This window comes from Magnolia sinica, chromosome 7 (assembly GCF_029962835.1).
Source record: "Magnolia sinica isolate HGM2019 chromosome 7, MsV1, whole genome shotgun sequence".
NCBI classification, from domain to species: domain Eukaryota; kingdom Viridiplantae; phylum Streptophyta; class Magnoliopsida; order Magnoliales; family Magnoliaceae; genus Magnolia; species Magnolia sinica.
The window spans coordinates 32597511-32613609 of record NC_080579.1 but is presented as its reverse complement, the minus strand read 5'-3'; positions in this window follow the sequence as shown (position 1 = coordinate 32613609).

The window sequence follows — 16099 nt, the reverse complement described above, 5'->3', positions numbered from 1 at the left end:
GTTGGTATCAGAGCATAACTTGGGAATACCTGAAGATAACATCACATATCTGCTGATAAATACCCTTCACTATATGATTGTTGAGAACTTAGAATGATTAGATCCCCAAGTTTGAATAACTTAGAGATTTTCTAATATAGCTCCCTACCGTTGAGATTATCCCTGCTTCGAACGTTTCTGATCCAGGATCTGATGTTCAGTAAGGTCATTGTAGTGTTGATGAGGCGTCTTGGGAGCAGGAGGCTGAGATTTGTGGGCATTGTCCCCATCTCTTTGGTGTTTGATTATGTTGGGATGTTGTGTTCTGATAGAATTTCCCTCCCTTGGTGAGCTCTGTATTGGTCATGTTCTGGTTTAAATTTTGAGGATGAAATTTTTATTAAGTGGGGAGAGCTGTAAGGCTTGTATCCTAGTCTGTACTATTCCGTAGGCTTCTGCGATCCTCCCAGTCGAATTCCGGTGACCTGCGACGCGTAGACTGCATTTGTGCGCAACCTTGAGTCGTGTCCTGTATTTCAAAGTCGGCTCGACCCGAGACTTGTACTATTGCGACGGCACCATCACCGCGGTTCCAATGCCGCATCTTGCATACCGATTCGATACCCTGGCCAGGAGATGTGGACCCCTGTTCAGTTCAAGGAAAACACCATGTGTTGTGAATCCCAAGAGAATCTTTACAACATGTCCCATCAATCAATCAATCAATCACTTCATGTCAAGTACAAGTGCAACCCCAAAGTCAACTCTCTCTCACCCTCTCTCTTACACACCCATACATATCAAGTACAACTATCACCTCACATCCATTACTCACACACATCACCTCTCTTACAACCACCCTCTCTCTCTCTCTCTCTCTCTCTCTCTTTCTTTTCAAAATTTCCAAGCAACCAAGAGGTGGTGGACGTCCAAGCAGTGAGAAAAGTGTGTTGTGTGGCCCAGGTTCCTATCCCAAATCCATCATCCTAGCCCTTCAACTCTCATCACCTTCCATCAAAGTGAGACACAAGGAGATCGTTGTTCCATCGGACTAAGAAGATCGAACGGTGGGTGTTTCTATAGGCCTAGATTTCATTTATTTTTATGATGGGCGAAGTGAGGCCTACCAATTGATGGTATGGATCTCACTTTAGATCCTAGATGTGGCCAATGGCCCACGTTGATTCTCATGATCATTCCATGATGGGGCCATTCTCCATGGACCCCATCATGATGTTTATTTTCCTTGCATGAATAGAGGTTATCTAAAACTTCCATTTTAGTGGAGAAGGAATCTCCACTGTTGATCTTTGATTTGGTTAGCCCGCATATATTGGGACCCACTTGATGTATGATTGAATGCAAGGGAGGGCCCATAGTGTCGGGGTCCCTCCATCATCACATGTCTCTCTCTCTCTCTCTCTCTCTCTCTCTCTCTCTCTCTCTCTCTTTCTTTTTATGTGATGATGTAGTTATATGGCCCACCCGAATGTACCCCACCTTGATGTGTGTCGTATCCACATCATCCAGCCATTTGGTGGCCCACCTGAGTAAGGCCCACCTTAAATGTATGTGTTATGTCCAAACCGTCCAGCGTCCAGGGACACTGGACGTGAACTGAAAATAAAAATATTAGCTTGATTTAACAAGCTTTGGAGAGGACCACTCATACAAGCCCCACCTTGATGTATGGATTTAATCCACATTGACCATCTTATTCCTCAACCTCATCTTAGGTGTTGAGCCGAAAAATGAAGCCAATCCAACTATCTGTCAGGCCATAGCATTAATAATAGTGGTTTTTACCATTAAAAGTGGCTAGGACCCACATTGATTTTTTGGTATGCCGAAATATGCTGAATATTGGCTTGTTTGATCTGTCATGAGCTGTAGAATCCAATGGTTGGGTTGGATTTTTCAGATGCAGGCACCACTTACGAGAAACCGTGAAAAAACTCATTTTAAAAAAATAATATATGCAGTGCCTGTTGCTGCTGACACTACAGCAAGACGCTGCTGGTTGTGGGTAAGGACGGTGGGTCCCAGCTATGGGCCCACCATGTTGTGTGTCATCATCAACACCGTGCATTTGGGTGGGCCCCTTAGGGTAGTGGGCCACCCCCAAAATTAGTTATATACAACTCAGGTGGCCCACGTCACTGGAAACAGTGGGATTGAACCATCTACCATTGAAATCCTTTTGGATTCATGGAAGTTTCAGATCATTATAAAATTTATTTTTCATCTTTTTCAGGTCTGTGTGACCATATTAATAGATTGGACGATAAATAAACTTTATGGTGGGCCCCACGTGGGACCCCCTGATGTATGTATTCCACACATTCCATCCGTGTGACCCCCACCTTGAGGCATGTGCTTTATCTATGCCGTCCATCTATATGGGGCCATTGATGCATGTGTTGCATGCAAACCGTCCAACCATTTTGAAATATAATTTTAAGGCTTGAGACTAAAAATAAGACAGTTCTAGGATCAGGTGGACCACATTATAGTGAATAGTGGGTTTGAAGTCCACCATTAAACCGTTGGGCTTTAAAGTTTGGACCTATATCATATTTATTTTTCCTCTAAGACCAGGCCTTTGTGAAGTTTCGAATAGGCTGGATGGGAAACAAACCCTATGATGGGGCCCACTAGAATTTAACAGTGGAAATCATTATCACCACGGTTGGATATGGTATGGTCCAGATGATCTCTTGATATGACTCATATTTTTGCATAGTACTTTATATTGACCTCTATAAATAGATGAATTATGATTCAGCCCATTTAAATGGGCCCATCCAACTCGGCCCATTCGACTTGGCCCATTCGGCTCGGCTCATTCGACTTGGCCCATTCGGCTCGGCCCATTCGACTTGGCCTATTTGATTTGGCCCATTTGATTAGGCCCGATGTGATGTATGAGGCCTGTTGTTGAGGCCACCTTGATATGTATGAGGCCCATGTGATGTGGCCCATTTGATATATTTGAGGCCCATGGGTCGAGGCCCAATGGGATGTACATAAGGCCCATTGCAATGTGTGATTCCACCATGGTTTGTGTAATGATGTTTATGGCAGGCCGTGCCTTGGGAGCAATGAAGGTTTAACGTCCACATTGTAAGAATAATGTTGGTTAAATGTCCGCATTATAACTCTCCCTAGGGCCCATTGATAGGCCCATACTTGTTGTGTGTAGACCGTCTAGGCTCATCCTCATTGTAAGGATAATTCATCACCATATAACATGCTTAGTAGAACTCCATGATTCATGCCCATACGCATCATATGTGTGCTTGATATGAGTAGTGACTGATCATAGCATATACCATTGGGTAGACTATTTATGTGACTCATTAATAGGAGTGACCCACATGAGCACGCGGCACTTGCAAGATTACTGCATGACCGGAGGGTGTGACTCATGCATCTCACATTTTCATAGCACGGTTATTATTCGCCCTAGCATCATTAGGGTTGTAGCCTCCACAGGCACATCGTGGATGACCGAATTTGGACACCGAAAATGCTTGATTCTAGCACTGTGGGCACGTAGGATGTCCTTGGGTGAAAGTCCTAAAACTTCCTTAGTATTAGGAGATGTTCCAACGTCGAGACTGAGTGAAAAACATGAGCGCCGATGCCTTTATCATTAAGCCACATCTCCCACTATATCGTGGTCGGTTGGGAGGGGGTGTGGCCTTACCCGCCTGAGTGAGGGCGCAATAGATAGGTTGAGTCTGACCAGCTTGTAAATGGGTCCGTTATTGTCGTGCTTTGTTGGTGTTGGCTATCCACAGGCGAGTAGTGAGGTCTCTTACGCTCGCTGTGTTGTGCGGCTTAGAGAGCGGTAGTCAGCAAGTAGTGTATTTAACCTCGGTGATTTTTTAGAGAGGAACTGTACTGATTTGTGGACTTGATTGAGGACTAACATGATATTATGACACCCCGTCACTGCTGCACATGTGGGCAGGTGCACATGGGTGGACGCTGATGTGGGCGGGTGTGATGTGGGCGGGGCTGAGACCTGGGCGAGCTACCACACTGGGTGAGCTACCAGTGGTTAGCAGACTACTGAGCAGGAGTTGCATACTCATTCATTCATCCATTGACTATCCACTTGAGCTGGTGGTGCGCAACTATTTGTTATGTGTACCTTCGCAATGGCCAGGATTTCTGTTGGGGCGCGCGACTAACCTAAGATCAGGAGTTTACCACATTGTGTTTGACTATCCAAATTTAGGTATAGGACTAGTTTGGATAGAATTCCCTTGTGATGGACCCCATAGCCTACGATACTACGTACTATCATCCCGACTTCACTCCAGCTTGGTCATTTCATTCGCATCGCATATTGCATTTCATCCACAACATATAGCATTTTAAATTGCTACATTTATGCACTAATATGGCTTAGACGGACTTGGCAGGATCTGCATATTGCATTGTATCCGTAGTATATGATATTTGGCTCATTATGATCTAAATTGCATACTCTGATATTATATGACTCATGGACTTACCAGTATATTTCCGCTTACTTTGATATCGTTTGATTCATGATCTTGTCAATATTTCCGCTTATTCCGATGATGTATAATTTATGGGCTTTATTATATACTTGGCACTTACCTTACACACACTTTCACCACCCTCTAAGCTTTCTATAAGATTATGCATGATAAATGCGTGCAGGTGGCATTAGGTTGCATCAGCATTGAGCTTGGAGCGTGCAGCGGTCTTTTGGAGTTTTGATTTTTGATATATGTATTTCCCTTTTAGTACTGTATTCAAATGATTACATTAGTGGATATGTGATGATGATGTTGCCTTTGTGATTTGGGTAAACTTGTGGTTATGCTTCTTACAAGAAAAATGTACGTGGAAAATCCTCCTGGTAGGATCCTAAGATCAGAATTTGGCGTATGGGCGCTGGGAGCCGAGAATGGGGTATTACGAAAGTTATCGGCATTGGATTCGGTGATCAGGATTCCTGTGAGTCCGATCTCTAGGTTTGGGGTGTGACACTAACCCTAATCTTGATTTAGAAATTTGAATTGAGTAATCGGTGAACTAGCTAACCTATTTCATGGTTTAGGTACCTGTTGTTCTGTATTCAGGAACATAGTGTTTGAACTCAGTTTGAATCAAGTATTCTGATGGAAGGTGCAGACTATAAACGTTTAGGTATGGTTTTCAAGGCTTTCAATATCAGCTAATGATTTATGTCTAACTTGATTGTTGCCATATGATCTTAGTTACGACGTTTTCGATATATTATGCATGTGTGAACTATGCTGAATACAAGATGCATTGCATGTGTTTGTTGAAATGTTTGAATGAACATGAAACTGTAATTTGTGCTTGTCATGATTATAAATTTATGATTCATGTTTGTTGTATGTATGACAATCTCTTCGTGTAAGGATTTGCCATAATATTTATCGTAACTAATCTAGTTTATGCATGTGGTAATGTGTAGTCTAAGTGTTTGATTAAATGTTTGAATGAAAAATTGTTGATGAATTGTATTTAATAGTGGTATTGAGATAGGATCCTCAATTACCTTATCCATATGTATAGTTTCCTTCATGTAATCTTAATTTCGACTGCACGATTTATGGATCAAATGCAAATATTTGGTGACATGGTCAATGTGTTTGGCGAAATACTTAAATGAGAAATTCACTTGAATAGTTTGTCGAATGCTGATATGATTATATGCTACATCTGAATAAGATTGGGACTACAATGTAGTCCAGGCAATCGGTAACAGTTCCCGTTCGAGTGGCCGAATTAGTCTCGCCACATCTGATATATCCGATGAATACAGGTCGTACAACAATTGTCGACAGTGGTTAGGCTACATGGAGTGCTTATGCGCTCCATGTCGATTAAGTCAGCGTGTGTTCGTACCAATCGAACTTGTCTAATAAACCGATTGGCTTATTGTGTGTTTACTATGTATGGACATCACTGCTTGAATCTAAGGTACCACTTACTAATGTAAAGACCTGTTTTAACCATGGTACCATGATCCGCTAAGACTCATGAGTCGAGCATGGTGCTATGGGACATCGTGGTCGAGCTGTCTGCCTATGTTGGGGTGACGAGTCTCCTCGTAGTGACCAGTGAGCAACCCAAACTCATGTGCCGGGCATGGTGGTATGGGACACTGTGTTCGAGCTATCAGCCTACGCTGAAGTGGCGAGCCTCTCCTTAGTGACCGCGAATATAAACTCTTGAATTTGGTTACCCACTGCTTTTCATTAGGGGTGATGCCCTACAACTTGCCTATCGTATGTGAATAACTAGGATTGATGACCCTAGATGGATCCTTTGGTTGGATCAATGATATGAAGGGAGGTACCTTAGCTTCTCAAACCTATTATATGAATGAGCTTAATTAAGCACTCAGCTAACATGACCATGCACCGCATTGCATGTGCTTTGGAGAGGAAGTTACACATTAGGGAGGTTATCATGCGTGAATTTGGTTGTCGGAGTCGCTTGTGAGGGAGCTTCGTGCTAGGGCATGCATCATTACTACATTCCATCCTTGCATTAATAAGAGTAATTAGGGAATGATTGTTGTACTGCTTTATCATTACTGCTTGATTGAATTGATAACATGTTAACCTTTGCCTTATAGTACCACTGAGTTGATCACTCACTTCTACCCTAGGACGGTGTTTTACAACACCAACCAAACTCTTTTGTAGATGTAGGTGATGACGAAGTCTATGTGGCTGAGTTAGACTTCATAGATAAGGAGGAATTCTCCTATGTTCAGCTATCGGGCGGGTCTATGTAGACCTCGTGCTGATTCGACGGGATACAGGGGCACATGGATTAGTTGGACACTTACATTTTGATATTTTGCCTATTTTAAAATAATACATGTACTTATTCAACCCAGCTATATAATCATACTCTGAAGGTTGTAAAACATTTACCCGTTTAGATATATAAGTGTTTCATCTTCCACTTGCTAAATTTAATTATATCTGGAGTATGATATGCTGTTTTAGTATAACCCCACTCATGATTAATATATTGATATGGACAACATCTAAACATCATTATCCATGTTGCATAAGTGATGTGCTGGATCTCGGGAGTTGAGTTTTGCTCAACCCTAGAAATCCGGGGCATTACAAGTTGGTATTAGAGCATGATTTAGATTAAACTGAACCTGGGTTATAGATAACACGACACACTCTAAGCGTACTCTAACTTGGGAACGGGGCGATGAAATTTAGAAACCACATTAGGATTCCAAGTTTTACCGACGGGTGAAACAAAATGTTATAGGTTAGTTCTCAGAGAATACTTGAGGCACTTAGATCACGTGCAGTGACCCAAATCACCTCTGGGCCATCGATCGATGAGTTTGAACAGTAAGTCAGCAAATTTCAAAATTGAAATAGGACAAAAGGTGCGAATACTCGCATTGTGAATGCCGAAAATGGACCTTACGGGCATAGGGGCCCAAACCGTGAAATACCGTGGGACTCAAGGGGTCCCTTGCGTGCATTCAGCATCCCGGGAGGCGGTGGCCACTGCCCCAGGGCGAAGCCACTGCTAGACACCCCAGGGGGACGCGGCGGCACCGCCCGGCTCCATAGCTGGCCGCGGTGGCACTGCGACAGCGGCGGCACACCACCGTCCGACCGTCTGTGTGGGGCCCTCCCACGTGTGGGACCACTTAAATAACCCCTCTCTTGCCCCCTTTATTCATTCCATCCTATTTCAAACCCTCTAAACCCTCCAAACCCCCATCTTTTCTCTCAAATCCCCATTTCATACACTCAAAGCTCCCTTTTCTTCTACATTTCACACCCATCTTCCACCATTCTCTCAAAACTACCATTTTCACCTCTCCATCTTCCTTATTTCCACTTATTTGCGCACAAGAATCCTCTTTTTATGTCTCATATTTCCCATATTCTCAAATCTACTTCACTCTCAAACCTTTCCATCTTTATGGCTCTCTTTAAGCTTATCACTGCCATTTTCTCAATCTCAACGCTCCTTTCCCTTATGGGAAAGAGAAGAGTGGCCCCGGATGAGGCCGGGCCGAGCCGTCCAAACTGTTCGAGGAAGAAGGCAAGCGCCGAGGCTAGTACAAGTGCCGAGCGAGAGTGAAGATCAAAACGGGATCTCGATCCTCAATCCCGCTCGAAAGATCTCTACCAGCTGGCACCGAACTTGGTAAGTTTCGGGACCACAAAGTCATTTTTGAAGCTCATGTTGATGAGAAACTATTTGGATAGTATCCGGTTATTGACCTTCTTTTGGAGACCGAGTGGGGCCCCATGTTTGAAGGGAAGGCTCATGCAAGTGAAGGCACCGTACGAGCCTTCTATGCCCACATACGAAACCCACTACTGGAGCCTCTTCAGTTTACTATCCCTTTGGGGAGGCAGGAAGCCATAGTCGATGTGGATGTGATGGCCCATATTATGGGAATTGAGCATGGTGTGGTACATGTAAGTGTAGCTCATCTCACTAGTAGAGAAGAGAAAGATCACCACACACGTTTTCTTTATGGCCGACTGGCTCATTGGAGGCGAGACAATAGCCTCGCATCGACTAAGATGACGGCAGACTTCCGCCTACTCCACCACATATGCACATACAACGTGTATCCTAGGTGGAGTAACCACACAAAATGCACTCACCTTAAGATGGACTTCTTGTACAGAGCTAGACAAGGAGACAAGTTGTGCCTGCCTACTTTCGCCTTGTCATAGATAATTAGGTCCGTGCACTCTACTCGGGGAGACGCTTCCCTCCCATTCGGCTGACTTATCTGCAAGATTGCTCGTAACTTCAGTTTCAGACTTAAAATGGACAATCTTGCACCCATCCACTTCATCAGTGAGACCACACTCAACAATATGGGATTGGCCCTAGGCAACATCAAGCCCAACTCGATGAGTATGTGGATGAAATAGAAGAAGAAAGTGAAGAGGAAGATGGAAGTGAAGATGAGGAAGGAAATGAAGGGGAAGAAGGCAGTGAGGAAGAAAGCAATGAGGATGAAGAAGGAAGTGAGGAGGAAGGGCAGGAAGAGGTAGAGGGGCCCAAGATTCAGATGGGGAACCTCCTGCTACACATGAAGACCACCATGATCGGGCTACCTTAGAAGCCAGCATGGCCAGGATCAAAGAGAACCAGGTTGCCCTGAGACAGGAGTTCAAAGAGAATCGGGCCTATCTTAAACAAAAATTCAAGAAAATGTCTTGCACCTTAAATGCCCTCCTGTGCTGTATGCAGGATAAGGGTGCGCCTCCACCTTCGCCAGAGTCAGAGGACTAGTCATGTGTTGCAATTGTCTTCTGGTTTTTTTTTGTTTCTTGCTTTTCTATGTAATAGCCCTGGTCGGCTTAATTGGATGTTAGAGTAGTTAGTGTTAAAGCTTTTGCTAAATTAGCTCACATGCATCTTCTGTCATAATTCATGTAATACTACATCTCATGTATTGTGACAAGTTTTGGCTAAATGAAATGCATGAAGCTTCTTTGATTTGAAATGTGTAGAATGTTTGGAAAGGTGGGTAATATTATCCTAATCTTACATATGTTGCACTTTATGTTGTATATAGGGAATACCTCCTAAAAACACTCGGAATATAGTACGTCTCACACTTAGCGGATCGATTGACAGGGCACCACCCCTGAGCAATAACTATAAGGACCCTAGTTTGGGCCCAGATATTGAGACTATGCTAGATTCATAGCCGGCCACTGGCCCCACCAATGGGCCAACATTGAATGCACCACTTGTTCTGGGACAGAACCGTGTGTCTTCGTCGACGCCACATGTACCTTAGGTGGCTCCTCCTCCTGATAGGTTGGAGCAGATGATTCTCCTGATACAGCAACAACAACAGTTTTTAGCCACTATTACATGGGCCAGAACATGAATATGATCCCACCTATGCCACCCATGCAGCCCACTGGGACTATGACTGTCAGTGGCCTATTTGAGCGCTTTCAACGCTTCCGCCCTCCTACATTTGCGGGTACTCACCGACCTGAGGAGGCAGAGTATTGGTTAGATCGTATATCCAAGATGCTGAAGCCGTTGCACTGTAAGGAGGTAGAGCAAGTGGAGCTTGTTACGTATATGTTTGAGAAGGAGGCTAATCTTTGGTGGGACAGCATCCTACGGACCGTCCCCATGGGATATGTGTGGACGTGGGATGCGTTTGAGACTCGTTTCCATGAAAAGTACTTCTCCCTCACTTACCGTAATGAAAAGGAGGGTGAATTTCCTCACCTTCGACAAGGGGTTGACAATGGCTGAATACGAGAATCGCTTCATGGAGCTAGTCAGATATGCTCCATTGATCCTAGCGGACGAGCCGATGAGGATGCGGTGATTTTTAGAGGGTCTATGGCTTGATATCCGCACTAAGATGTGTTGTGCTAGCATTCCTAACTATGCTGAGCTATTGAACATGTCCCTGTGAGCTGAGCAGGATGGAGATAGATTGTCCCAGACACGTATGCCCAAGGGCCCAAGGCCTCAGCCTGAATTGCCGAACCAACCATTCCTCAGCAAGAGGCAATGTGAAAATTTGCCTCCCAGGCTAATGGCTCCACTGACCTAGCAGAGGCGATCAGACCTTTGGTGCATCTAATGTAAGAAGACGAGCCATAATGAGCCCTTTTGCTTTACTAAGATGAGGGACAATGGTTTTATGCCACCTCAGAAGATCAGCCACCAGCCACTACAAATTATATCAACTCCACCTCTACGGTCAACACCGCTAGCACAACCATTTTACTGACCACCCGTACCTCAAAATAGGTCACCATAACAACCTATGGCAGCGTAACCAAATCGTCCGCAATAAGCTTGTGTACATGCACTAGTAGCTGAAGCATCTGAGTTAGCAACTGCAGTACTATTAGCTTTCGAAGTCACTGCCCATATTCAAGGTACACCCATATTTCTGTTGGTGGATACCAGGTCCACCGTTTTAATAATAGCATGCTCAGCAGTCAAGTGACTGGGGTTGGATACTACCCCTATGGTTAGGGGTGAGAGTCCTTACTGCAATAGGGACCTTCTCCAACGCTACTAAGCTTTGTAAGGATGTCCGATAGACTTAGGAAGCAGAACAGTGCGCATTGACCTAATTGTCACCCTGCTATATCATTATGATGTCATCCTCAGTATGGATTGGCTCATCGAGATGAAGGCCGAAATCGACTGCGAAACTAGGTTGGTGACAACCCATGGGCCTGAAAACACAACCTTCACTTTTCCAGTTCAAGTCAGTTGGCCCTACCGCATTAGTTGTTATGCTTCCCTGATAGAAAATTTCAATTGTCTGATGCTTGGGGATACGCTTATAGTCCAAGATTTTATGGATGTGTTCAGAACGATTCCTGGGCTACCTCCTCAGCACGAGATTGATTTTACCATCGACCTAGTGCCGGGTACGACACCTATCTCTTCACTAACATATCACATGCCTTCATATGAAATGGAGGAGTTGAGGAGACAAATTGATGATCTGTTAGATGCAGGATTCATACGACTGAGTTTATCTCCTTGGGGAGCACCCGTGTTGCTTGTAAAGAAGAAAAATGGATCGTTGCGATTGTGTATAGATTATCGCAAACTGAATCACATCACTGTCAAGAACAAGTATTTCTCAAAAATCGACCTACAGTCTGAGTATCATCAGTTGCGCGTCAGAAATGAAGACGTGTAGGAAACAATATTCAGAACCAGTTTTGGGCACTGCGAGTTCCTCGTGATGCCATTTGGGCTTACAAATGCACCGGCCATGTTCATGGACCTCATGAACCGGGTGTTTTGGCCATATCTATACCGATTCATCATCATGTTTATAGATGACATTTTAATATACTCCAAGAGTTGGAAAGATCATGAAGAACACTTGCAAGCAGTCTTTCATACTCTCAGGAAAAATTAGTTATTTACTTAGTACCAAAAATGTGACTTCTGGAAAGAAAAAGTCAAGTTTCTGGGATACGTGGTGTCCAAGGAAGGAATTGTCGTGGACCTTGCCAAGGTGACCACAGTACAAGACTGGGAGTAGCCTGGCTCCATTACTGAAGTGAGGAGTTTCCTCGGACTTGCTAGCTACTATCATCGATTCATTAAAGACTTTTCCAAGATAGCCAGACTGTTGTCTCAACTCACCCGAAAGGATCTTTAGTTTACCTCGAACGAGAAAGCAGAAGCAGCCTTTCAGGAATTAAAGGACAAGTTAACGTCCGCACCCATGCTAGTATTGCCAGAGCAAGGGATCAGCATACTATATACACCGATGCATCATGCATTAGTTTGGGTTGTGTACTTATGTAAAAGGACAGAGTGATTGCCTATGCATCGCGACAGTTGAGGAAACACGAAGAAAACTACCCCACGCATGACCTGAAATTAGCGGCAGTCATTTTTGCATTAAAGCTCTGGAGACATTACCTCTACAAAAAGGAGTTTGAGCTCTTTTACAATCACAAAAGCATCAAGTACATCTTTACTCAGAGAGACTTGAATATGAGGCAATGACATTGGATGGAGACTTTGAAAGACTTCAAGTTTGAGGTCTGCTACCATCCTGGCAAGGCTAACCTAGTGGCCGATGCGTTGAGCCACAAGAAGACAATAGAATTTGCAGCTCCACTGATGATAGAAGAGTGGAATATGGTAGAGTTTGTGTGAGACTTCAAACAGAAGCTTACAGCAGAGGAGCCGTTCGAGAGCGTCGCACACTTCCACTTGCAGCCACTTATTGATGACCAAATCATTGTGGCGCAAAAAGAAGATGAACTGTTGGTGAAGATGAGAGAACGAGCAAGTGACAGCGAAGGATCCAAATGGAGAGTGACAACGAAGGACCCGAATCTCCATGACTTGAGAAGGGAAGTTTTAGAAGCTGCTCACAATTCAAAGATGGCGATGCATCCTGGTAGTATGAAGATGTATCGAGACATAAAACGTTCGTACTGGTGGCACAACATGAAAGCCCAGATAGCAGATTATGTATCCCGTTGTCTTACGTGCCAGCAGGTCAAGGTCGAGCAGTGCCGACCTCCTAGTTTACTTCAGCCCATGCCCATAGCTGAATGAAAGTGGGATTTCATATCTATGGATTTCATTTCTGGGTTAGCGAAGACGAGAAAGGGGCATGACTCCATTTGAGTGATTGTGGACCGATTGACGAAATCGGCCCATTTTCTCTTGATTAGAGTTTCAAACTCAGTAGATGATTTAGCCAAGCTGTACATTAAGGAGATTGTACGGCTACCTAGAATTCCTATGGAGATTGTGTCGGATCGAGATATGCGATTCATGTCTATCTTCTGGACTCGAATCCAAGAAGTAATAATAGTGAAACTGAAGTTCAATGCCGCATTCCACCTATAGACTGATGGACAGACGGAACGGGTAAATCTGATATTAGAAGATATGTTGCGAGCGTGTGTGATTGATTTTAAGGACAGTTGGGATGACTGTCTCCCCTATGCCAAGTTTGCTTCATTGGCATCACTCCTTATGAAGCCCTATATGGACGCCCATGTTAGGCACCACATTGTAGGGCAGAAGTTGGTGAGAAGAGTTTGGTTGGCCCAGATTTAGTATAGGTAACCTCAGAAAAGATTGATATTATCAGGCATTGACTTCTTGCAGCCCAGAGTAGACAGAAGAGTTACGCCGATACAAGACGGAGACAGCTAGAATTCAAGGTTGGGGACTATGTATTCCTAAAAGTTTTCCCAATGAAGGGAGTCCTTCATTTTGGCAAGAAAGGAAAACTCACGCCGAGATTCATTGGCCCACTCCAGATTCTAGACCGAGTAGGTATGGTGGCATACTGCCTCACTTTGCCCACACCACTCGCAGGCGTGCATAATATGTTCCACGTATTAATGTTGAAGAAATATGTTCCTGACCCTTCCCATATTATCAAATGGGAGCAAGTACAGCTGAGTGAAGATGCTACCTATGTGTTGCAACCAACACGTGTTCAATATAAGAAGGAACAAGTGCTACGCAGTAAAGTTATCCCACTCGTGAAAGTATTGTGGACACACCACACTGAGGAAGAGGCTACTTGGGAAATAAAAGCCGAGGTCTGTAAGAACTACCCTCAGATCCTCGAGGACTATGTAAAGGAACTAATTTCTGGGATGAATTTTTCTTTAAGGGGGGTAGATTGTAACATCTAGGAAAAATCCGTACAAAGACTCGAGTACCTCCTCAAGCAGAAATCCCTCAGGACCGTACCCTGCCGTAATTTAGGTGAAAATTAATTACGTACTCATTGAATTAATCAGTGGATTTAACTCGAACCACTATTTATACAAATGGCAAGACCCAAAACCATCAAAATCTCTAACTCAACACTGCTTTAAAACCTAGGAAAAATCCCAGAAGCCTGTTGCTCTCGGAGCACATTGAAACTCTGTATCGGACTTGGACCGCACATTGAAAGTCTGATGACCATGAAACTATAGGGTTATGACCGTCCTACTGGGCTTGATGACCATCACGGGAATCGACCTAAATAGTATCCAGAAACGCACAACTTGAGCCCTGAGCGAAGTGTGTGAGAAACGCGAATATCTTTAAAAAATGTATTGGAACTTAAGTAAATTGGACCATTTGCTTACGCGCGAAATTAAGGATTTCAGACCATTAGTTTCTGACCAAACTTCACCCATGGATAAGGGAAATTTCGCTGCTCATATCCGTGTACTTGTGGCCCCGATCGAGTAAGCATGACCGTTGATCTGACACAGGTCCTTCACGGTCAATCAGACTATCCAATCACGTCAAAATCACATCCTAACATAAATCCATTGTCAGAGAGCTTACTCTATGATGTAGGTGAGTAATAGGCCTTCCTACGAGCTCAGTTTGTTAAAAACAAACACCCTTAGGTTATAAATTAAGTATATCATGGCCCTGGGGCCATTTGCACCATTTTTCAGCCTATATAAAGCCCTTAAACCACCCCATTTCTATTCCATACGAATTTGCTCGAAACCCTAGGAGAAAGAAGAGAAAAGTATGAGGAGAGAAGTGAAAGGTTGGGAGATTGTTGTAGTGTTTCTCTCCCACAACTACACGCATTGAATCGCCTTTCCATCTAACTAACCGATCTATTTTGGTTACGATTTGGGTAAAAAATCCTAACCCTAATCTTGATTTAGAAATTCAGATTGAGTAATCGGTGAACTAGCTAACCTATTTCATGGTTTAAGTACCCATTATTCTGTGTTCAGGAACGTAGTGTTTGAACCGAGTCTGAATCGAGTATTCCAACAGAAGTTGCGGACTATAAACATTTAGGTTATGGTTTTTAAGGCTTTCAATGTTAGCTAATGATTTATGTCTGACTTGATTGTTGCCATATGATCTTAGTTACGACGTTTTCGATAGATTATGCATGTGTGAACTATGTTGAATACAAGATGCATTCCATGTGTTTGTTGAAATGTTTGAATGAACATGAAACTATGATTTGTGCTTGTCATGATTATAACTCTATGATTCATGTTTGTCATATGTATGATGATCTCTTCATGTAAGGATTTGCCATAATATATATATCGTAACTAATTTAGTCTATGTATTTGGTAATGTGTAGTCTAAGTGTTTGATTAAATGTTTGAATGAGAAATTGTTGATGAATTGTATTTAATAAGGGTATTAAGATAAGATCCTCAATTACCTTATCCATATATATAGTTTCCTTCATGTAATCTTAATTTCGACTGCACGATTTATGGATCAAATGTAAATATTTGGTAACATGCTCAATGTGTTTGGCAAAATGCTTAAATGAGAAATTCACTTGAATTGTTTGTCAAATGCTAATATGATTATCACATGTATTTACATGCTACATCTGAGTAAGATTAGGACTACAACGTAGTCCAGGCAATCGGTAATACTTCCCATTTGAGTGATCAAATTAGTCTCACCACATTGATATGTCCGATGAATGCGGGTCGTACGACGATTGTTGATAGTGGTTAGGCTACGTGGTGTGCTTATGCGCTCCATATCGATTTAGTCAGCGTGCGTTCATACCAATCGAACTTGTCTAATAAATTGATTG